Source organism: Acanthochromis polyacanthus, chromosome 8 (assembly GCF_021347895.1).
Source record: "Acanthochromis polyacanthus isolate Apoly-LR-REF ecotype Palm Island chromosome 8, KAUST_Apoly_ChrSc, whole genome shotgun sequence".
Taxonomy (NCBI): Eukaryota; Metazoa; Chordata; class Actinopteri; family Pomacentridae; genus Acanthochromis; species Acanthochromis polyacanthus.
The window spans coordinates 36,312,958-36,336,611 of record NC_067120.1 but is presented as its reverse complement, the minus strand read 5'-3'; the positions used below and the strand labels follow the sequence as shown (position 1 = coordinate 36,336,611).

Here is a 23,654-nt window from a genome sequence, read left to right as displayed (position 1 = left end):
AAAGTCCTCTCTGGCCTCTAAATATATGAGCTTCTATTGTTTCAGTTTCTTCATATTTAATATTGAGCTCCTGAGTTGGCAACTTCAGGACCTCAGATTTAAGAATTAAGGTTCACTGTATTTCTTGTCCTGCTGCAAAATAATTTATGATAAAATTGGATTGTTAATGAGGACATTTCTTTATTTATTGTTCACACTAGCTCTGGTTATGATGACTTTTTGCTCTAAAACCAGTGTGTTTCTTTTTATTTTGTTTCCGCTTCTAAATGGACAAAAGAAAAGGAATATCTGTTCACTTTTAAAATTGAAATACTTAATTTTGTCAGTATTCTTTGTCTAGGAGATACTGCTGTGCAAAAATGTAAAAAATGAAGTGTATATAATTATAAATATTTGCTGACTGGATATTTTTAGATATTTTAATGCAACAGTTTCACTCCATTCTGATAAAGCAAATAAAACTATTTCTGAAGAATTTACTGTTGTGCTCTGCTTTTCTGAATGTGCAATATTACTGATATATTATACAGCCATGGCCATAAGTTTGGACACAAGTACCATGATGCTTGTGAATCTTAGAAAATACCACAAAATTGTCACTTACAATATAAATACCAGTCATAGCCATCAACCAAAATGAAATATATTTCATTTATGGCCATGGCTGTAGTTTCTTAATCCAGATTGTTACACTCTGTTCTGTTTACGCTGTCTTAAACCATAAATCATGGACGATACAGTTTCTTTGTTGAACTTTATTAAACATTGTGTATCGGCAAACACATGCTACTGCAGCCAGTTAGTGCTACTGAGCACTTATACTTGTCACTTGTTGCTGTTACGACAATGTACAGCCATGGCCATAAGTTTGGATACAAGTACCATGACGCTTGTGAATCTTAGAAAATACCACAAAATTGTCACTTACAATACAGTACACAACTCCTGAGAACTATATTAAGTTTCATATTTAAAAAAACATCAAAAGAGTTTGGTGTCATTTTGTTATTCTTACCAAATTCGGTTGTGAAAGTACTGCATTTTTTTTTGTTATTTTCTTCTAATATTATGATTTAGGAACAAAGTTGTTCCAATTGTTGGAATTTATTGATAATATTATATCCCTTGTTGATTTGTTGACTAATTAAACTGGTGCGGTCAAAAAATATTAGTTATGTTCTGTAATAGACATCAAAACAGACATAGTAAGTCATGCTGTGTCCAAACTTATGGCCATGGCTGTAAATGTAAAAAAGATAAACAACTGACATTAGCTGGGTTTGACAGAGAGTGTGGTCTCTGCTTTTAGTCTTTCAAACAGCAAGTATTAGTGACAGCACTCAGATGAGTTTTGCTGCTTGTTTTGTCGCCTTGGTGACAGATTCAAACTACACACTAAGCACACCTCCTCCATCATTTCTCAAAAGATGTCACTGATGCAGTGATGCTTATCTGCAATATAAAGTAAGGGAAGCTGGAACACACATCTTGTCTCAAACTTTGCTTTTGTTCTTTTTTAGGTGTATACGAATGAGATGGCAGTGCAAAGTTTGTGGATTCAGAGCAACAAAAGGTGAGCTTCTGCAACACTACAGATTACAACACATGACGCTTGAGATTGGAAACTCGGTACCATGCCTTGATTGTGATTGTCCATGTTCCTTTAAAACACTGAATGCACTGAGAACTCACACTGCAAAAACTCAAAATCTTACCAAGTGCGTTTGTCTTATTTTGAGTCAAAATGTCTCATCCCACTTGATTTAAGATAAATTCTCTTAACAAGTGACATTTTAGCAAGATGGAGGGACTTGTTTTAAGACAATGCATCATAAATATCGCCCTGCGACAGACTGGCGACCTGTCCAGGGTGTCCCCTGCCTTCGTCTGAGTCAGCTGGGATAGGCTCCAGCACCCCCCGCAACCCTAGTGAGGATAAAGTGGTGTATAGAGAATGGATGGATCTTAAATATCATGTTAAGTCAAACAATCTTGACATTATCTTGTTCTGAGTGATATTTTACAAGAAAACTCAAAATACGTTTGATACATCTCAAATTAGGAGGTTACATGAAAGCAAAAATCTATTTTTGACTGAAAAACTGTTATTTTTTTAGCATGTCTGGCTTCTTGTAAGACACCTAAGCTTGACAATCCTGGTAAAATATAGCTTAAAATAAGTTTTCCCAGCTAATTTTAAGGTCTAAATATTCTAAATATTATATCTTATTTTAAGAAATTTTACTGTGATAGAGTGGGATACTCTGAAGGGATGTTTACTGGTCTGATAGCTTCTATTGACCGAGCTCCGGTCAGAGAGAAGGGCACGGAGATGTTGTCCCAGACAGCCTTTATTGAAGTCAGACAGGCATTTACATATATGTGTGGTCTAAAAGATACAAAGAATAAACAATACATTAATAAACTGCACAATGTACAAAGGTGTCATACAAGTTAAACATAGGTTATAAGGCTGAAATATAAATAAACTTAGCCGAACGAACCAAAGCGATAAACACAAATAGATACATAATACACAGGCACTGAAAGGGTTAAGGGGTCCAAGCAGAGTCCTGCACTGGGTCGAGTACCCGCAAAAACAGCTGATTTGCGGGTGGTTTTTAAAAACTTTTTTTGCTCGGATTCGGATCTGGGTGGGAAAAATAGCTTGCGGGTTGGGTCGCGGGTTGTAGATTGACTCATGAGAATCAATATACAATAAGAATAAATAAATAAATAAAAACTTAAGTTGGAAGCTGTTTGTAAAGCCGTGACGTGATCCATCTGCTGCGACTGCAGCTTGCACCGCGTCTCTTCTGCATCCATTTCCGGGTTACCAAAACAACAAAAATGGCGGAGGACGTGAGAGTAAAGCTGCAGAGCGGAGAGTACAAATTAGCCGAAAATTCATCCTCGAGAGCTAAGTCTAAAGTTTGGGAGCATTTTGGTGTTATCATAGATGAAGAAAATAATCAAGTCGCTGGGTTCGCTGCCTATCAAAAGTGCAGTAAAGTGTTGTCTTACGCTAGCCGCAAAGTGGGAACTTCATCATTGAAGAAACACTCGGAGTCGAGCTGCCCTGGAAATGCCGCTGCTGCAAAACCAATCGATCACTTCTTCACAAAAAAAGGTGAACTTAAAGCACCAAGAAAGCAAGATAAAGAGACTGTTACAAAACTAGCAGTAAAGTTTGTATGCAGGGACATCAGATCTTTCGAAACGGTGTGTGGGGACGGCTTCATGGAATTAGCACAGGGACTAATCGACGTCGGTGTGCGGGCTGGCCGTGTCGATGCAACGCAGCTGTTACCAGATCCAACAACTGTATCTCACAGAGTGAGTAAATGTGCTGAAGACATTTGCCAAAGCATCATTCCTGAGCTGAAAGAACAGTTAAGTGAGTTTAATGGAGCAGTCATTTTGGACATGTGGACTGATGACTATAGAAAAATAGGCTACATCTGTCACACACTACACTATATCAACAGCAACTGGGAGCTGGTGGAACGAGTGCTTTCTACGTCGGAGTGGGACAGTACGCTACGTAAAACGGCTGAAAACATCAAACCAGCAGTCATCCAAGCCCTGAGAAGATACAACATTGAGGAGTTCTTCTCCAAACTGTGTACGTTACAGACAGGGGTTCAAACATAGTGGCAGCCCTTCGCACAGTCACAAGACTAAGCTGTGCTGCACATGTGCTAAACACTGTACTGTACACTACCATTGGGAAACCAGATGAGGGGGATGTGTTTGGAGAGGAGGTTTCTGCACTTATCAATGGAGCAAAGTCACTGGTGACCTACTTTAAGCACACAAGTCTCCAGACGCAGCTGAAAAAAACACTGAAGGCATCAGTGGAAACGCGCTGAAATTCAATCCATACTATGCTGGAGTCGATCAACTGTCAGTATGAGGACGTTCGTTCCTTGCTGCTGGAAAGAGGGAAAGAGGGTCGTCTTAATGACTTGCCTGAAGAAACATTGCATGCAATGGTGATGTTTCTTGAGAAGTTCAAGGAGGCTACCAAGGCACTGGAGGCATCCAAAACTCCATCCCTTCACCTCACTGCTGTGTGGTTTGACCGCCTGAAACGCCACCTGCAACCATCCTCCACTGATAACCAAACATTTTCCTCTCTGAAGGGAAAATGCCTCAAAATCCTGCTCGACAAGTACGAGGTCCACCTCCTGCATAAGCTGGCCATGTTTCTGCATCCAAAGCTGAAAAGTCTTAAACTTCTTGCAGATGAACATGAAGTGGCAACAGTGCACCACGAAGTGCGACGTCTTCTTAAAGGTGAAAATTAATGTATTTTTCACAGTGTATTTATGTATGTGTGTATACTGGTAGCCTAATTTGTATATATTATGTATGTATCACTTTGGATTTTCATGTTTTTTTTTCATTTGCCTTTGTTTTGTGCTTAGTATTATAAAGTTGCATAGCCATAATATTGCTCCCTCTATTACACCACTTTAGACTTAAAAGACAAGTGTGGATCGCCTGAACACTGTGTCACTGCTTGTGTCCCACCACCTGAGAAGAAATCCCGAGCAAGGATGGAGGCATTATCTGATGTCGAAGATTCTACTTCTAGCGATGATTCCAGCACCCAGGATGAAGTGACCAAATACATCAACTTCAAGACAAAGAAGGTGGATAATTTCGACATTCTCAACTGGTGGAAGGAGCATGCATCAGTCTTCCCAGATTTGGCACACATTGCTCGTTCGATCTTGTCAATTCCAGCTTCAAGTGCAGCAAGTGAGCGAGACTTTTCCACAGCTGGATTTGTGATCCAAGAGCGCAGAAGCCAGTTGAAACCAGGGACAGTGGATGACATTCTTTTTCTGCATAGCAATTTAAAGAGACACTGAGTCGGAAGTTTGCTTCAAAGTGGCAAGGATGTTGACTGCAACACTGCATTAGTTTGTTGGCTGCAGTGCATCCTACTCTCACTCATGTCATGGTTGCCACTAAAAAAAAAAGTATTTTTTTACATTTGGTTTATCTTTTTTCTTGCACGTGTTTTGATGTTTACAGTGGTGGATTAGTTACTTTCCTGCCAGAATGTTCACCTTTGGGTCTATATTTGTTTATTAATCCATTCTATTTTGCTCTCAGGCAATCTATTGGCCAGTCACTTTAGGTTCTAATATGTTGCAGTATAACAGTGGCTACAGAGATGTTACTGAGAATGTTAAGACTGTTAATTTGTTTTAATATTTGAAATATCTGGTCTGAAAATTCTCAAAGTGGAATATTTTTCAGGTGCCTACTAGTCACAGTTTTGTGGCATGAACCAGATCTACCTCAGTTTATGTACAGTATTTTATGTGTTGTGTCACTGTACTAGTTTACTTGCACTGATTTATTTTTGTATTAGCCAACCTGGCTGCAATAACACAGAGACGTGCTTTTTGTTTACCTCTTTTGTTTTAATTTTTGAGCTGGGCTTAAAATTTGACTTTTATTGTCCATAAGGGCAGTTAAAAAACAGTATTCTGTCAGTAGCCCATACTGCCTTAAATAAATTGATGTGATGCATTCATTCAGTTATGAATTTTTGTTTTTGTATATGATTGTTAAAGTAGATGGCTTTATAATTGAGCTAAAACGAATCTTTTCAGTTAGTTGAGCAAACTACAGAAAACTATCTTGGTCATTATTTACTCTCTGAGGATCGCTTCCGCTATTTTGCGACAGTCATTGGCTCAGCTGTTGAAACGCGTTTCACCATCTAATAACACAATTTGTGATTGGACGAGAGCATCAAATGGTCTGCTACCATCTAACAAGCGCCACTTCCAAAACAGTTAATAGCTATTTAGATATTTGAGAAATAAGTGGATAAAACGTACAACTATCACTTTGTAATGTTCCTGAAGTGTTCAAACATTACACAGTGTTTCCCTGATCGATTACTTTTCTCCTCGATGGATTCTAAAAATGTCACGGCTCGTAACTGCTGAACGCCGCTCAAGTCTGGACAGAAAGTAAGTCTACTATTATACACGTAAAGTTCCCTCTAAGAGATTAAAAGTTTAAAAGCATTAAACGTAACAAACGAGTGGTTTTACAGTTGTATGGGAGAAGAACACGCAGGGTTGATGATTCATGACTGAAGTCAGGCTTTTATTGGAAGAGCTGCTTCATTCAGGTGCGTTGTTTACTCACTGGCACCTTAACTGTGGCGATATGCTGTTCAGTATTCAGACAATATGACCCAAAATGATTATTTTAAATACAGGTTACGGGTCGGGCTGCGGGTCGTGTTTCAACGGGTCGGATCGGGTCGCGGTACTAATCGGGCTGATGCGCGGGTTTGCGATTCGGTTGCGGGTTTGTACGTCCCCGGGTTGGGGCGGGGCGGATCTTAAAAATTGGACCCGTGCAGGACTCTGGGTCCAAGTGAGGATTTTAAACACATTTGGCGGTCTGTGTCTCCATCTAGTGGCCGAAGGCCATAACTACACGGGTTTCGCCTATGCACGTGAAGGCTGCGTGGACGGCGGAGTGATACCATACTTCGCAGTGTTGCTGGCGCAACACGGAGGAAACTTAAGGCATATCGAAGCAAATAGCCACATATAAACTTAGAGATAGCATCCACCAATACAGCTTAAGGCTGGGTAAATGTTTCACTTGCTGCAGAGTGGTTATCACACAGTCACGCGTATCTAATTAACTACAACCACTTACATAAAGTTGCAAAATATTCACCAAACACTGAAAAGGGACGATAACATAACCATCAAGGTCTAAGACATGTTGAAGGATAGTATTTACATGTGACACTTCAGAACTTACTTTAGATTTATGCACGCACACGGACAACTCTGTACAACTCTGGTGCCTCAGAACGGAGGATGTGCTCAGAAAGGAAGTGACATCACTCATACGTAACTATCAAATTAAAAGAACTCTCAACCATAGACTGTATATATAGTGGACATAGCATCTGGCTCCAGAATTGAAGCCAACCCGGAAGTGTCAAAAACTTGCAATATCACGCCGTCCACTAGGGTTGGCTCCAAAAAGCTTTTGCTCCATAGACCTCAATTCATTTTTGGAGAAAATAAAATTTGATAGACTGATTTTCTACAGCTCAGGATTTTTTTCCCGTTAGTTTTCATGGTCAAAATGAGAGATCAGGTGGCCGATCTTAAAATAAATCAATACTGAATTTTAAATAAACCGTTAAAGTTGGCGGAGCCAGGGGGCGTGGCTATACTTGATAGACAGCAACAGAAGCCTCTGCGGTAAAATGTGGGCGGGATAAGAGAGTCCTCAGCCAATCCTGCCCCTAGTTTCTCTCCGGTCCAGTTTGTTTGATGATGCTTTTTACGTCACTGGCTCCAAAAAAATCCAAAACGGCGACCAGGAAGTAGCAAAATCTGGGCTTCATTTTCTCGGCATTGAAACCAACGGGTGACGTCACGGTTAGTTTACGCCTGCTCTCAAAATAAGGGACTTTCCGACAATTACCAAGCCATTTTTTACTTGTTCTATTGGCAGTTTTTTTTCCACTTATTTGAAGGTAAACGTTCCTTGAAATATTTTTTTTTCTCTTGTTTTTGAGAGGGGCATTTTTCCAGTGCATTTGTCAAGGCACTGAAGAAGGATCCAAGGAGCAAGGAGTAATTCACTTGTTCACATGTGTAAAATGTTCAACTAAACATATCACTGAATATATTATATATAATATTTCCTACATCTTGGCAATCACTTAAGGAATTATGAAACTGTAGAGTGTGTTTTTGTTGGATATACATTCAAGACAAATATATATAGAACATCTATTACACACAAAAGCAGAAAGTCTTGATGACTTCAAGCCACACGTCATTTGTGACCACCACCCTTTGTTAAATGTGACAGATCACTTATTCCCAGATGATAGGGATCATGAGAACACAAGTTTAAGTCCTACAGCTGATGTATCAAAAGAAATCCATCAAACAATTGTCTCACTTCTCTTGAAATTTGAAAGTGTGGACAATGTCTCTGGTACATGTATTAATGATTTGGTGAACAAGCTTCACTTTATATACACTGCATTTGATCCAGTAATTCGCAATTTGTGGGTGCAACTTTGAGGAAACATCGTTGTGATTTGGATGAGAACATTGTTACCGAGTTGGTAGAAGAACTATGTTAGCAAGCAAAGCTGTTATGGCCCCTGTTTGTCCTCCAACAAACCTTCTCTTTGTGGCAGGATTTTGGAGGTTAATTTTCTCAATGGGCCACCTGGCATGGATTCAGCAGTGCTTAGGGTGATCTTAGATCACATAATAGAGAACCTGACTCTTCCACCTGGAGTACCAGAGACCATGGAGGAAGTGAACTTGGCTGTGTGCCGGGCGCTTGATGCCAGAAGCGAGAACCTGCCAACGGCTCGCCTCCCCTCCTCACCAGGTAAGTGAAAAAATAATATAAGTGGTGGTATTTCACTGGTAGCTGAGGCCTCCCACTTATTCTACACCTCTCATGTCTCTTCACAGTGCCAGGCTAGAGTTAAGCTTAATAGGGTCTTATTTCCCTGCTGATTCTGCCAAGCTGATTCTGGTTTCGCTAGTAGATAGTAGGGACAGTGGGAATCTTGTTCATCCATTCATGCGCGTCACTAATTACATGACGAGGCATTTGGCCATGTTACATACCGCAGCATGGGTTTACCTGCCCATCAGGTGTCATCGAGGTGCATGCCCCCTCAATCATTTCCCACATCTGCCCGTCGGACGAGAATTTGGTCCTCGTCGCTCGCCACTCCTGAGGGAATCCTTGTTAGTTTCTTTTCCTCTGCTTAGTAATATGCTTAAATTTAGCAGGTCGTCTCATCTCGTTTGAGGTCGTAGTTGAGGACTTCAGTCTGGACATGACCGGGGCTGTGAGCCCCCTGGTAGTGGGGGGTGCTTACGGGCTCTGAGTGGAGAGACACTGGGGTGGCCTACCGATCCTATTCCCCAGGCTCACAAAACCCCAACCCGGCCCCCTTTGTGGCGACCGAGGAGGATGCGGTCGGTGAGGAGAGAAGAGGATGTCCACCGGCAGCTGCACCAGGCTCACGCAGGGTGCTGTGGGAATGGGGAAGCACCCCCAGAGGGGAGGGAAGGGAAGGCGAGACTCGCCTTGGGTGAGGAACAGCGGGGTACGAGGACTGCCACTGCAGCCGGGGACTCTGCTGTTAGGGGGACAAATGCAGGGGCCTGGAGCTCATGCCTGCAACTGCTACAGCTGCAGAGACATGGAGGTCTCTGACTGATGGTAAAGCGACCCTCAGGCAGGCGTCAGAATCTGGGGTCGCAAGGTGCATTCGAAGTGTTGATGATCAATGTGTCCTGAAATTCACATTAGTTCTTGCACCTAGCTGCATTCTTCATCAATGCACGAGCCAAGTGACCCACCGCTAAGAGTTGTCAGGTTTTCTTTTCAGCCTTTCGGGTTCTTTTTCTGGCCACAGTTCTCAGTACAAGAAATTGTCTGGAAAGACAGCAGCCTGTGGGCACGCTCCCCTCGGCAGGTTGGGTAATCAGAGGCTTGCGGGGGCCAGGCCTAACGCATCTACGTGGGGATTTTGCGGTTCCGAGTGGTGGGCCAAGTGTCACCAGGCTGGGACTTCCTCAAGCTCGAGCCTCACCGAGCCTCTGGCGCTTACTGGGAATTCCTCGTTCATGGGAAATAATTGCAATCCCCAATCTGTCCCTCCACTCCTGGTGGTGCCCTTTCGTCAATTCCTTTAATTTTCAGCTTTGCAACCATACTCCCCCTGAGACCCAAAGACTTTGGTTTCCTGGACGCTACCCGGCGGGTCTTGGGAATAACGCCGCTGAGTTATGACAGTATCTGATCATCTTCGATCCTCCGACTTTTGTTCTTGATTAATGAAAACATTCTTGGTCAATATTTTCGCCTTCATCTATCGTACACCAGTCCAAAAATTTCACCTTTAACGCCATAATATGAATGCCTTTGGCTGTCTCTCTTAATCATGGCAGTTCTGAGAGAAAACCCACATAAAGAACTGGAGCCCTATTCCATTATTCCTAGCTGCGGTATTCATGTGACTGGGTCTGCTTTGAACACATTATCATTATCATTTCAAAATCGTACACTCACTAAATCTTAAGTACCTTTGACTTTATGGATGTTCTGCAAGGATCAAATTATTTTACAAGCTCAAGGTCATTTTCTGGGTCATAAAACCACCATTTGGTCCTTATCAACCTCATCAGCTACTTTCCATTGAGGAGATAATGATGAATCCTGTCACCGTACTGAAGGAGTTGATGGTAGCAAATTATTAACAGAATTCATGACCGGTCATAACCTTGCCTGAGAGTTTATTACTACTTCATTGCTCCTTTCGGATGAAAAAGGGTTTGTGTACATTTAGAGCAGGGGCGTCAAACTGCTTTTAGTTCAGGGGCCACATTCAGCCTAGTTTGATCTCAGGTGGGCCAGACCAATAAAGTCAGAGCATAAAAGATATAAATAATCACAACTCCAAATCTTTCCTTTGTTTTAGTGCAAAAAGCATGTTCTGAAAATGTTAACATTTAAGGAATTATCGTTATACAAAACATCATGAACAACCTGAAATTTCTTAAGAAAATTAAGTTCAGTTTCAACAATATTATGCCTCAGTTTACGCATTATAACTTACAGATCACAGTGTATCTACAAAGGCACAAAATATTTAGTCATCTGGAACTAAACAATACAGTATTTTACTTTATGATCAAAACCACAAAAGTCAGACAAAAAAAGACATTACACAAGACAAAATATTCCAAAAATGAGACACAAAATGACAAAAAAATGAGACAAATGACACAAAACAAAACAAAAAAGAGACAAAATGTAACAAAGTGACAAAAAAATAGACAAACGACACAAGCCAGACAAAAAAGACACAAAATGGCAAAAACGAGACACAAAACAATGAATTAAGCAAAACTCAAGATGACAAAAGAAGGACAAACAACTCAAGCGTGACAAAAAGGAAACACAAAATGACAAAAATGCGAAACAAAACAACAAAAACATGAGACAAAAAATATTGCAAAAAGTAGACACAAAACCACAAAAGAACAATGAACAATATTTTATTTTTCTTTCGAATCAAAACAATTTGTCAAGGTTGAGAATTGTTTTAAATTTGTAGTTCTACAAATTACATATATACCCCCACAAGGGATTGGACCCTCTGGCGGGCCAGTTTTGGCCCGCGGCCGCATGTTTGACAGGTTTAGAGGGTCTCTAAAATAACCACAGTATGCTATTTTTGCCACATATTTCTGTTTTTATGTTCTTTTATCGTCCTGGATGATACATCAAATTTGAAGTCTTTTTTTGTTATGACAATCTCTAGTGAAATTATGCTGAAGTAACAGACCACACTGAGTTTGAGGTATTTTTAATCAATGTTTGGTGGCATAAACACAAGTTTTTAAGTTCATTACTCATAAAGATGAAAATTTTCCAACCAATATTTCCACATGATTGTTATACTGACGAGTCTCTTGGAATCAAAAGACTAGTCAATAAATCTAAAACCGTTACAAGTAGATTTAAAATTTCACAAGGAATTTCACAGTTGACAGTAACTTCAATCAGAAAAATGAAGTTTTCCTTCCTCCAGCACAAATGAAAAACCCTCTCTGACAGAGCAGGTTTGTGAATTGAATTTTTTATCATTCTTATGCAAAACCAAAGGCCAAATGTCACAGCTAAATATGACTAGTGTTACCCACATTAGCAGTAGCATAACATATTCCATCAAGTATATTAACAGTTGTAGGCTGTAGACAAGTCCACTGGTCATCATTTTTTAGTTGTAAATATCCCTAAATTCATTGCTTTGATCAAATTTATTTCTAAAAGAAATTATACTCTTCTTGAATTATCCTTTTGTGGTATATTTATCAGCCTACAGTTTCTGTAACATACAGTGCTGTGAAAAAGTATTTTTCCCCTTCTCAAATTCTTTTTCCCCCATATTTTCCCCACTTCAGTGTTCAAGGTCATCAAACAAATGTGCACTACCAGGCAAAAGTTTGGACTCGCCCCTAATTTTCCCGTATTTTTGTCTAAACAGCCCAATTAAGAACTAACTTTAGCAATTTGTTATTTCTAATTATTGCAATAACATTCATGAGTACGCTATGAACAAAATTTAATCAAGTATGGCACTCAAGTAGGGATATTTCTAAGCATTTATTGATGAAAGCGTTACTAGAAGGTTTAGGTAGCAACATTACCCTGTCTTTTGTTTGGTTAAAACACTTCAAATATCTTTACAAAGGGTTGCATGTCCCCTGTAATAACTGTGCCGTCCTAATAGAATGTTTTTCACACCTTGATTCACAGTTCTTTACTCTGTTCACAAATATTTTGTGTTACCTTTTGGAGTTGATATTGTAAGTCTTAAAATTGGTCTGACCCGCGCTCACACTCTGTGTCACACTCTAAACGGTCGTACCAGAAACAAAACAAAACCGGAACCAACTAAACATGGCAATGAGGAAACACAAAACAATAAGCTATCAAATGATTCAAATAATCTATGAAATAAAATTCAATACACCATATAAATAAACACCAAATTAATAAACAAAATAAAGTAAATGTAAACAAACATAATCCTACATAAATCCAACGTTACAGTCTTCCTCTGCCACAGATGAAATGTCCACATTTCAATGAAATACCTAAAAGGTGTGCAAAAATGCACAACATGACCAGTGCTGCACAATAACAACGAGCACAACTACAAACACCATCATTGTGAAACTCATCATGTAACAAAGTCCCTGTATTTATGTGGACGACAAATCCTGCGTCCAGAACGGGACACAACAGAATGGGCAACTGGGGAAGCAGGTGGAGACACACTGGGATGGAAAAAAGTGGGAGAAGGGGGAGGAGATGGTGGTGCACTCTGAGGAGCTGTCTCAACTACAGGTGCTGAAGTGGATTGCCCAGTCAGTGGTGGCATATATGGAGGGGTAGGTGGGCGAAAAGGCAAAGCACCTGACAAAGCAGTAACAGGAGGTGCTGCTGAGGGGTTATTGTTCAGTCCCGGTGAAAATGTCTCTTTAGGGATATTCTCCACAGTCCCTTGGTACTCTTTGAGTCTGTTATGGTGTACAATCCATGTCCGTGAATGTGTTCTCCTAGGATCCGTGATCTCATAGGTAACACCAGGATGTCCATCTTTTGTCATGTGTTTCAAAATGACAAATGGCCCTTTCCATCTTGGAGTCAGTTTGTTCATTTTCTGAGATGGGTCATCCAGGAGGACAAGGTCCCCTGGCTCGTGTGGGTGAAAAACAACCTTCTTGTCGTATTGTGACTTTTGACGCAACTTTCTAAGTGCTGAGCTTTGAGCTGCATCTGCAAATGCATGTGTCAGACGTGAAGTTAGATAAGCAGCATAAACTGCAGGTGTACCTGGTGTAGGTGAGGTCACTGATGGGCTACAGTTCAATATAACGTCTAGTGGCAAGTTAGGTTCCCTGCCGTGTACCAGGAAAAATGGGGAAAATCCTGTGCTGGAATGTACACTCGAGTTATATGCAAGTTCTGCTTGTGGAAGAAACTGATCTCATTCACCACCAGTTTGTGCTATGTACTTAGCCAGTTGGTCTTTCAGAGTCCTGTTCAGTCTCTCCACCATGCCATCTGATTGTGCATGGTATGGGGTGGTGCATGTTTTGGTTATCCCCAGCAACTGACACAGGTGTTTGACAAGGTCCAATTCAAACTGTCTACCCTGGTCTGTGTGAATTGACTCAGGCACACCATGTTGTCTGACATAGTCCTCAAAAATGATCTTTGCTACTGTAATGGCACATTGGTCTTTCATTGGAAACAGATTTGCATCGCGTGTAAAATAGTCTGTAATGACCAATGCATACCTATTTCCCTGAGGTGTAACAGGTAACTCAGTGATATCAGCAGCAACTTTCTGAAAGGGTCTGTCTGCTTGGATAGGCTGAAGCGGGGCACATTCATGGGGTACAGGAGAACCTCGTTTTTGACATGGGAGGCACTCAGTACAAAAAGTGTGCACGTCCCGAGCAATGTAAGGCCAGTAACAGATACGTCTAGCTCTCTGAAGTGTGCGTTCGGCATTTAAATGTCCACTTAACTGATTCCCACGTAAAGCAGCTAAAGCTATGGGGACAAGTAATTTTGGTAGAACAACTTGGAAGTGCACAGGTGAGTGGGGACTCCGTTTAGTTTTTCTACAAAGGATTCCATGTCTAATGGTAAGGTTGGGATACTAGTGCCACGGTTTTTTCAATGAAGGGGAGGATTTCCTCAGTTTACCAATAGGAGGCCTAGTTTCACTGTCTTTTACCCAGGAAATGACTGTACTAAGACACTCATCATGCTGTTGCTGTTGTTTTAAGTGTTTAGTGTCGATAGACAGTGTACTGCTGATATCCTGATTTAGACTGTCATGTGTGTCAGTGACAGCTACAGCAACACAATGTTCAGTTCTGTCAGTATGGTCTGTACTGGGACGTCTGGACAAGGCATCAGCGTTAGCATGCTGTCTACCTTCCCGATGTGTGATAGTGTAGTCATAGATGTCCAGTTCAAGGATCCATCTACTGCGTCTGCCTGTGGGGTCATTGTCCACTGGGGTTTTCTTCAGGCGCAGTAGGGGCTTGTGATCTGTGATCACAATGAAGGAACTGCCTGAAAGAAAATGTTTAAAGTGTCTCACAGACCAAACAACTGCAAAGAGTTCATGATCAAAAGTTGACCATTTCCTTTCTGAGGGACTTAGGGTGTGGCTCGCATAGGCGATAACATGTTCTTTATTGTCCTGTTTCTGGGCTAACACTGCCCCGATGCCCTCTAGTGACGCGTCAGTGTAGAGCAAAAAAGGTTGAGAAAAGATAGGATGTGCCACAACGGGTGGGTTAGTAAGAGCATGTTTCAGTGACCGAAAAGCATCCTCACACTCAACTGTCCATCTAAAAGTAGCACCTTTGTGAGTAAGTCAGTGAAGTGGAGCTGTGATGATAGAAAAGTTTTTAACAAACCTACGATAATAGGAGCACAGTCCAACAAATGCTCTCACTTCCGTGACAGTCCTGGGGGTTGGCCACTTGCGTACCTTTTCCAGGTTCTTTACATCTGGCTGGAGTCCATGGCTGGAGACAACATGTCCAAGAAAAGTCACTTCGGTCTGGGCCAGGTGACATTTCTTTGCTTTTAGTTTAAGACCAGCTGATCTGAACCGGTCAAAAACTTCACCTAGGGTCTTGAGGTGGTTGCTGAAGGTTCGGCTAAAGATTAACACATCATCTAAATAGATTAGGCAGTCCTTCCAATGCAAGCCGTGAAGGACTAATTCCATTAGTCTCTGGAATGTCGGGGGAGCATTTGTCAGTCCCATTGGCATAACTTGGAACTGATAGAGACCGCTCCCAGTGTTGAACGCTGTCTTCTCTCTGTCCTGCGGCTCGAGCTCAACCTGCCAATATCTACTTGACAAGTTCAGGGTGCTGAACCAACAGGAGCCTGACAGACTGTCGAGTACGTCTGCTGGACGTGGCAGAGGGTATGAGTCTTTGATAGTGGCTGCATTTAGCTTTCTGTAATCGATGCAGAATCGGTAGGTGCCGTCCTTCTTATGTACCAAAACAACCAGGGAGGACCATGGGGTGTAGCTCTCCTCGATGACGTCCTGTTCCAGGAGCTGTTGGATTTGCCTGTCGATCTCTGTTCGGATGTTTGGGGAGGTCCGGTACGCTCTCTGCTTGATTGGGGGAGTGTCACCAGTCCTGATACTGTGTTTAACCCGGTCTGTTCATCCGTAGTCATGGTCATGTGCACTAAACACATCACAGTAAGATAAAAGTAAAGCCTGGAGCTTTTGCTTCTGCTCAGTTGTTAAAGCTGAGTCATCTAGGTTAACGTCTGACAGCAACTGTTGTGTAGGCGGCTCAACATTGGCAGTAACTGCATCTACACTGGTCTCAACTATGCAGTACTCGTCCTCACTGTCCTGGAGTAGGGGATAAAAATCACCTAGTTTAGTGTCACTTGCTACGTGTAAGTCAGAGGTAGTTGGATTGATAACTCTAACATATGTAAAACCTGCCTGAACTGGAGCAACAGTATGTGCAGCCAGTAAGCCATGGGAACTGGGTGGTCCTGGTTCCATAATACCAGTATAGTACATGTTATAGTCAGACACGCCAATGGTGGGTTGTACTTGAGCTACAACAGTCATTTGTGACATGGCAGGCACTAAGAGTGGGGTCACAGTAATGGCATTGCAACTCAGAGGGGCTGTTTCTGTAGCAGACAAAAGTGGAACACTAGCACGATTACCCACTTTGAGAACACCTGCCTTCAGATCTAAGACAGCAAAATGTGTGAGTAAGAAGTCCCAGCCTAATATGACAGGCTATGTAACATTCCTGACAACCTGGACTGTGTGTGTAAACATCTCACTGCCTAGCCTCACATTCATAGACAGAGAGCCTAGGTTGTCTAAGTAGTCACCTGTCACAGCTCTAGGAACAACTTGAGGTCACTGTAGTATTTTAGTTCTCAGAGAGGGGATGGACAATCTAAAGGCTTCACTAATCAGAAAGATGTCTGAGCCAGAATCTATGTACTCTTTTGTAGCAACATTTTCAATAATCGCCAGCACATTGCGTGTGAATGCCCTAGGTTTGGATTGCTGTACACATGTAGTCTGGGCCTCGTCACTAGAAGCAGACACTTGGCCCTCAGAGCCTGCTACCATTCGTTTCCCTGTTTGTAGTGGTCTTCCCTAAAGGTCACATGCTGATCTCTGTCATATTGTCTTTTTCTATCCCTGTCTGAGTGTGCAGAGGGGGACCAGTGTCTACCTGCGTCATAAGTAGAGTAACGGTCATAGTCACGATATGGTGAAGACCTGTCACCACGATGAGGAGGGTGCCATCTCTCTGGACTGCGGGGTCTGGAGTGCCTCTCGTAGTCATAGGCACGGCCCTGGCGGTGAGGTGAAGATGATGGTCTACGTGGGTGTTGACAGTAGGGGTGGTCCGGTGAACGCCGTGAGAAGCTGTAGTCACTGTCGGACCTGCTGGACTGGTGGTAGATGGGTGTAGGTGAGCGGCCATCTCGAATAGAAGACACTGATGGAGTGCGTCGATATCTCTCTCTGCCGCGGTCACCTCTGGAGTAGTTGGAGTGTTCAACGCGTCTGGAATGGCTCACATCACGTTGTTGTGAAGCAACATGCCGCTTCAGAGTCTGAACATCTTTGGAAAGCTGTGTTATTGCATCAAAAAGTTCATCAGAGCGGTCTTGTCTGGCGTTTTTCATTTTTAGTGGACACCATAGCAGACAGTGGCTCTTCTCTGGGTACAGGAGGTGTAGAATACAGTGTGGTACTCACTGAGGAAGGAGGTGGAAGGAGTCTCAGAGCCTCTTGGGCACGTTCACATTTGCATGCGACTGCCAGAGCCTGTTCCAGTGTAGCTGCACCATGCTCATGACATTTTGACTGAAGAATAGGGTCGAGTCCGGCAACAAATCTTCTGAAACATTCCATGGCAATAGCTGCCTCTCCATAGTTGGGAAAAGCTTCCAGTACTAGCCTTGTGATTTCTGCAGCATAAACTTCTAATGATTCTTTGGGCAGGTGTTGTCTTGCATTAACAAAAGTTTGAAAATGAAGCAAAAATTCCTTCCTGCCAGAAACTTCTTCTTCTTCTTCTTTTCCTTTCGGCTTTTCCCTTCAGGGGTCGCCACAGCGAATCAATTGCCTCCATCTAACCCTGTCCTCTGCATCCTTCTCTCCCACATCAACCACCTTCATGTCCTCCCTAACCACATCCATAAACCTCCTCTTTGGTCTTCCTCTAGGCCTCCTTCCTGGCAGTGGGAAACTCAGCATCCTTCTACCAATATATTCACTCTCTCTCCTCTGGACATGTCCGAACCATCTCAGTCTGGCCTCTCTGACTATATCTCCAAAGCCTCTAACATGTGCTGTCCCTCTGATGTACTCATTCCTGATCCTATCCATCCTGGTCACTCCCAAAGAGAACCTCAGCATCTTCAGTTCTGCTACCTCCAGCTCTGCCTCCTGTCTTTTCATCAGGGACACTCCAGACCAAACAACATGGTTGGTCTCACCACAGTTTTGTAAACCTTTCCTTTCATTTTAGCTGAAACTCTTCTATCACACATCACACATGACACTTTTCTCCAGCTGTTCCAGCCTGCCTGTACACGCTTCTTCACCTCTTTCCCACACTCTCCATTGCTCTGGACTGTTGACCCTAAGTACTTAAAATCTTCCACCTTCTTGATCTCTTCTCCCTGTAACCTCACTCTTCCACTTGGGTCCCTCTCATTCACACACAGATACTCCGTCTTGCTGCGGCTAACCTTCATTCCTCTCCTTTCCAGGGCAAACCTCCACGCCTCTATCTTCTCCTGTTCTCTGCTCTCACTACAGATCACAATGTCATCTGCAAACATCATAGTCCATGAAGACTCCTGTCTAACCTCGTCTGTCATCCTGTCCATCACCATAGCAAACAAGAAGGGGCTCAGAGCTGATCCCTGATGTAATCCCACCTCCACCTTGAACTCCTCTGTCACACCTACAGCACACCTCACCACTGTCTTACAGTCCTCATAGATGTCCTGCACCACTCTAACATACTTCTCTACCACTCCAGACTTCCTCATACAAAACCACAGTTCCTCTCTGGGCACCCTGTCGTAAGCTTTCTCCAGATCTACGAAGACAATTCAATTCAATTCAATTTTATTTATATAGTGTCAATTACAGTCAAATCGTCTCAAGACGCTTTACAGAACCCATATGCCTGACCCCCAGAGCAAGCCCAAAGGCGACAGTGGCAAGGAAAAACACCCTTTTAACAGGGAAGAAACCTCGAGAAGAACCCGGCTCTATATAGGGGGGATCCATCTGCCTGCTGGCCAGGCGGGTTGAGAAGGACAGAGGAGGGCAAGGGGGAGGGATGGGAGAAGAGGGAGGGGTGGGAAAGCAAGGAAAACACAACACACATTTGGATACATGCATGACAGGATATGTGACACAGACAAAGTATAAGCTAACATTGAAAACTGACTCACAGTTTACTCTTATGATGTACGGCTCTGACATTAAACATACTCCATATATAGCTAGCAGTAAAATTCAAACAGTATGTAAGTTAGCATAACAAGTATAGTGAAGGCAATGCAGAGTTGATTGGTGGAAAAGGGGAGTTGGAAGCAGAGGGCTGGAGGAAGGTCAGCAGCAGCATCCCACAGTGGACATGGTGGAGACTGGACCAGCTGGTGGAACATCAACCGCAGATCTGAAGCATCCAGCTCTGGGACCAGGGACACTCGGAGAAATAGCACAGGGGGAAACAGAGTGAATGTACTGCAATAACGGTATACATATTAAATGTAAAGGTAGATAGAGAAGGGCTCAGTGCGTCAAGAAAAGTCCCCCAGCAGCCTAGGCCTATAGCAGCATGACTAGAGGCAGAACGAAGGGACGTCCAAGAGGGAGTCAGCTGTGCAATGAAGACACAAGCCGAACCCCTGTGGGTCACCCAGTCAGCCCCAACTATAAGATTTGTCAAAAAGGAACGTTTTAAGCCTGGTCTTAAAAATAGAGAGGGTGTCTGCCTCCCGAACCCAAACTGGGAGCAGGTTCCACAGGAGAGGCGCCTGATAACTGAAGGCTCTGCCTCCCATTCTACTTTTAGAAATTCTAGGAACAACAAGTAAGCCTGCAGTTTGAGAGCGAAGAGTTCTACTAGGATAACATGGTACTATCAGATCTTTAAGATATGATGGAGATTGGTTATTAAGAGCTTTATATGTCAGAAGAAGGATTTTAAATTCTATTCTGGATTTAACAGGAAGCCAGTGAAGAGAAGCAAGTATAGGGGAAATATGATCTCTTTTGCTAACTCCTGTCAGTACTCTCGCAGCAGCGTTTTGGATCAACTGTAGATGCTTGAGAGAGCTATTTGGACAACCCAATAATAAGGAATTGCAATAGTCAAACCTGGAAGTAACAAAAGCATGAACTAATTTTTCTGCATCACTCTGAGATAGAATGTTCCTGATTTTTACAATATTACGCAGGTGAAAAAATGAGGTCCTACAGACTTGCTTTATGTGTGAGTTAAAGGACATGTCCTGGTCAAAAATAACTCCAAGATTCCTCACAGTAGTACTGGAGGCCAATGTGATGCCATCCAGAGTAACTATTTGCTTTGAAAGTGAGTTTCTAAGATGTTTGGGGCCAAATACAATGACTTCAGTTTTGTCTGAATTTAGCAGTAGGAAGTTAAAAGTCATCCAGGTTTTAATGTCCTTAAGACAATCTTGCAGTCTAGCTAACTGATCAGTTTCATCTGGCTTCATAGATAAATACAATTGTGTGTCATCTGCATAACAATGGAAGTTAATACAATGCTTCCTAATAATATTGCCTAAAGGAAGCATATATAATGTGAAAAGTATAGGTCCTAAGACAGAACCCTGAGGAACTCCATGATTAACTTTAGTATGCTCAGAAGAGTTATTGTTGACATGCACAAACTGGAACCTATCTGATAAGTAGGATTTAAACCAGTCCAGTGCTGTCCCTTTAATGCCAATTGAATGTTCTAGACGCTGTAATAAAATTTTGTGGTCGATTGTGTCAAACGCTGCACTAAGATCTAACAAAACAAGTATAGAGACTAGTCCATTATCTGATGCTATGAGAAGGTCATTAGTAACTTTCACTAGAGCTGTTTCTGTGCTATGATGCACTCTGAAGCCTGACTGAAACATTTCAAACAAATTATTCCTTTGTAAGTGTTCACATAATTGATTTTCAACTGTTCTTTCCAGAATTTTAGAGAGAAATGGTAGGTTGGATATTGGTCTATAGATAGCTAACACATCTGGATCTAAAGTGGGCTTTTTAAGCAAAGGTTTGATGACAGCAACCTTAAAAGCCTGTGGTACATAGCCTGTTACTAGAGAGAGATTAATCAGATCTAACATTGAAGAATTAATTAAAGGTAAAATCTCCTTGAAGAGTCTAGTTGGGATAGGATCTAAAAGACATGTTGATGGTTTGGATGTAGAAACTGTTGAAATTAGTTCAGAGAGACATATAGGAGTGAAGAATTCTAAAGATTCATCAGGTCTAACAGCCAATTCAAAAGCATCTGTGACATTTGTAGGAAGGGCCAGATTAATTTAATCTCTAATCAGAACTATTTTATGTGTAAAGAAGCTCATGAAGTCGTTACTGGTTAAAGCTAAAGGAATACAAGGTTCAACAGAGCTCTGACTCTTCATCAGCCTGGCTACAGTGCTAAAGAGAAACCTAAGGTTATTCTTGTTCTCCTCTATTAAAGATGAATAATAAGTTGTCCTGGCATTACTAGACTATTTTTCCAAGCCACATACGCTACCTCTGAATTAGTGGAATACCACTTTCTTTCCAGTTTTCGGGATGCCTGCTTTAAAGTCCGCAGCTGGGAATTATACCAAGGAGCAAGTCTTCTCTGAGATATAACTTTCTTTTTTACAGGTGCAACACTATCAAGAGTTGTACGCAGTGAGGCTGAAGCATTATTAACATAATAATCCACTTCTGTGGGGGTAAAATTATAATATTTGCCTTCTGATTTATCAGTAAATGTTGCTGAAGTAAACAGTGAGGGTATTATTTCCTTAAATTTAGATACTGAATTGTCAGACAAACACCTACTGTAATGATATTTGTTCTCAGCTGCTAAACAATCCTTTACTTTAAATTGAAACATTATCATAAAATGGTCAGAAAGAAGAGGGTTCTGGGGAAATACTATTAACTCTTCAACTTCTATGCCATAAGTCAGGACAAGGTCAAGAGTGTGATTAAAACTATGAGTTGGTTTATTTACATGTTGAGAAAACCCAATTGAGTCTAATAGTGAATTAAAAGCTGTTGTAAGGCTGTCGCTGTCTACGTCAACATGAATGTTAAAGTCACCCACAATAATAACTTTGTCTGAACTGAGCACTAATTCAGATAAAAAGTCTGAGAATTGAGATAAAAACTCAGAATAAGGAGCAGGAGGACGATATATAACAACAAATAAAACTGGTTTCTGAGCTTTCAAATTTGGATGAGAGAGACTAAGAGTAAGATTTTCAAATGAGCTATAATCAGGTTTAGGCCTCTGGTTCAATTTTAAACTAGAATGGTAGATTGCTGCTACTCCTCCTCCTCGGCCTGTGATTCGAGGAATATGGCAGTTAATATGTCTAGGGGGAGTTGATTCGTTTAGGCTAACAAATTCTTCCTGCTGCAACCAGGTTTCAGTCAAACAGAACAAATCAATCTGGTGATCAGTTATCAACTCATTTACTAGCAGAGATTTAGAAGAGAGAGATCTAATATTTAACAGACCACATTTAATTGTCCTGTTTCTTTGCTCCGTTGAAATAGAGGTATTAATTTTTATTAAATTTTTGTGGTTACTGTTTCTTTTGTATATTTTTGATTTGTTTAATTTATTGAATTTTGGTGGTCGGGGGACAGACACAGTCTCAATAAAGTTAACTGAATTACTGGAGGGTGACAGCTGTGAGGAAACTGCAGAGAGGTGTGTAAGACTACAACTCTGCATCCTGGTCTTAACTCTGGGTTGTCATGCTTTAGGAGTACTAATAAAATCAGCCATATTCCTAGAAATGAGAGCTGCACCAGCCAAAGTGGGATGGATGCCGTCTCTCCTAATCAGACCAGGTTTTCCCCAAAAAGAGCTCCAATTATCTATAAAACCCACGTCGTTTGATGGACACCACATAGACAACCAGCGGCGAAACGACGACATGCGGCTAAACATGTCATCGCTGGTCAGATCAGGCAAGGGTCCAGAGAAAACTACAGAGTCCGACATGGTTTTGGCGAAAGTACACACCGATGCCATGCTAATTTTGGTGACCTCCGATTGGCGTAACCGGGTGTCGTTACCGCCGACGTGAATAACAATCTTACTGTATTTACGATTATCTGTAACCAGCAGTTTCAAATTTGCTTCTATGTCACCTGCTCTGGCCCCTGGGAGGCATTTAACTATGGTCGCTGGTGTCGCTAGCTTCACGTTTCTGACTATGGAGCTGCCAATGATCAGAGTTGGTTTCTCAGCGAGTGTGTCGCTGAGTGGGGAAAAACGATTAGAAACATGAAGCGGTTTGTGGTGAGCCGGGACAGCAGGCTTGAGTTTAGGACTGTTTTTCCTACGAACCGTCTCCCATCCACCCGGAGTCCACAATGCAGCTCCTTCTGACCTTCTCTGTACTTCTCTATCAACATCCTCAAAGCAAATATTGCATCTGTTGTAATCTTTCTTTATTGTGGACAGTCTAAGGCACACCTGTGCACTAATCATGGTGACTAATCAACATCTTGATATGGCACACCTGTGAGGTGGGATGGATTATCTCAGCAAAGGAGAAGTGCTCACTATCACAGATTTAGACAGATTTGTGAACAATATTTGAGAGAAATGGTGACATTGTGTATGTGGAAAAAGTTTTAGATCTTTGAGTTCATCTCATAAAAAATGGGATCAAAAACAAAAGTGTTGCATTTATATTTT

At 41.9% G+C, this 23,654-nt stretch overlaps 1 protein-coding gene and 1 pseudogene across 1 annotated transcript in view; one reads left to right on the top strand and one right to left on the bottom strand.

The window, feature by feature from the left end:
* LOC110971526 (aminopeptidase N-like) overlaps positions 1-23,654 on the top strand; it is a 138,255-nt gene that overhangs the window by 59,208 nt on the left and 55,393 nt on the right. The window lies entirely within an intron of this gene.
* LOC127535269 (uncharacterized) lies at positions 9,277-9,421 on the bottom strand (annotated as a pseudogene).